Source organism: Pundamilia nyererei, unplaced genomic scaffold, assembly GCF_000239375.1.
Source record: "Pundamilia nyererei isolate P.nyererei 1_Seehausen unplaced genomic scaffold, PunNye1.0 scaffold00597, whole genome shotgun sequence".
Lineage (NCBI taxonomy): Eukaryota > Metazoa > Chordata > Actinopteri > Cichliformes > Cichlidae > Pundamilia > Pundamilia nyererei.
The window spans coordinates 57,372-59,125 of record NW_005187998.1 but is presented as its reverse complement, the minus strand read 5'-3'; the positions used below and the strand labels follow the sequence as shown (position 1 = coordinate 59,125).

The following is a 1,754-nucleotide window of genomic DNA, read 5'->3' as shown; positions in this document are numbered from 1 at the left end:
AAAAATATACATATATATATATATATATATATAAGTCTTTTTGATTAAAGGATTTCAGGTTTTGGCTCATCATGGCATCATAAAACTTTCTATGTCTTTATGTGGATGTTTTACAGGTCAGTGAGAAGAGCCGTAGCTGCGAAGCAAAAAAGAATCCTTTTGTGAACCCACTGTTGCTCCTCTGCTACACAAACATCAGTGACGCTTCAGATTTTCCACAGTTAGTTTGTTTGAAGATAGCACATTAAATACAGACCTCATACTCTATACACTATTATCTACAAATATGGCACAAAAAAGGAATTCCAGCTCTAGACTTGCAGATCATATCTTTATTGGGTCTGTCGGTCGAAGACTAATTCTGTACATCTATACACAACCAAGCCCAACCGTGACCCAACTTGAAGGTCAATATGATGTTCAACATTTGGATTTTAACTGAGTAATCTTTTGGATGTTATGGATGTCTATTACAGGTGCAGGGAATTTACATGATTAATAAATGTATTTTTATTAATTTACAAATATAAACATTAATGTGGTGTTATCAATATGATGCATATGAATGTGGGTTCTGTATAAACAAACATGATTAATTACGTGTTAGCCTATATATTTAATAAGTACACGTGGGTAATTGTTTTGGTTATTTAACATTTTCTTGTTTTTCTTTGACTGGTTTGTTTATGTTAGTTAATCAAGTTATTTGTTTGTAACCAGGTTGAAATTGTCATTTATTAAAATGTGTTGAAAAGACGTCCACAGCCACTACATTTGAACAATAATAGCTCATAAACGTAAAGATCCTAGCAATAACAACACTAGATGTTCAGCAGATGTCGAAAAAAAGACATTGCCTGGTGTTACAAAACAACCCTTCCAATGGACCAAAATTGGACGTCCAAAAATGACTTATAAAAGATGTCATTCAGACATCACTCAGTGTGATGTCCCATGAAGTAAGAAAAAACTGAAATAGATGATCTTAAGTGACTTCAGCTTTTTAACTCCAAATAATCTCTGAATAGATTATGAAAAATTATATTACACAATCTGAATGAAAAATCACCTGTAGATGTTATAACAATCTTGGGAACTATAGGCCGATCTCTAAGCTTCCATTCGTGTGCAAAATACTGGAGAGGATCGTTCTTTCACAGCTCCGGCCGTATTTGGATGTGAATGCCATTTATGATAAATTTCAGTCTGCTTACAAACCCTGTTATAGTACTAAAACGGCCTTGCTCAGAGTCCTCAATGATCTCCTTCTGAATACTGACTCTGGACACTCTTCATTCTTGGTCCTACTAGATCTATCCTCGGCCTTTGATATGGTAGATCATAACATCCTATTAGTGAGGCTTGAACACACAGTTGGCATTGGAGGTGCCGCCCTGGATTAGTTTAAGTCATACCTTTCTAATAGGTCCTTCACGATCAATTTTGGCCCTTATTTCTCCTCTGCTGCACCTAACCCTAACCCTGCAGCGTGCCTCAAGGATCTGTCCTTGGCCCCCTGCTCTTCTCACTGTATATGCTCCCCTTAGGCGCAATCTTTGAGAAGTATAACATTGCACATCATTGTTATGCCGACGACACACAGATGTATTTCAAATTAAGTGATTAAGGTTTGAGAAAAGGGCAAAGCATACAACCCATACCAGTGTGTGTGTGTGTGTGTGTGTGTGTGTGTGTGTGTGTGTGTGTGTGTGTGTGTGTGTGTGTGTGTGTGTGTGTGTGTGTGTGTGTGTGTG

The 1,754-nt window shown here is 37.1% G+C and overlaps 1 long non-coding RNA gene across 1 annotated transcript in view; it reads left to right on the top strand.

Annotated features, from left to right (window-relative positions):
* Nucleotides 1–278, top strand: part of LOC106455965 (uncharacterized) — a 1,730-nt gene extending 1,452 nt beyond the window's left edge. Inside the window, exon 4 of the long non-coding RNA XR_001290181.1 lies at nucleotides 117–278. This is a non-coding gene — a long non-coding RNA (uncharacterized LOC106455965). The remainder of the gene's footprint in view (nucleotides 1–116) is intronic.
* The last annotated feature ends 1,476 nt before the right edge of the window (nucleotides 279–1,754 follow it).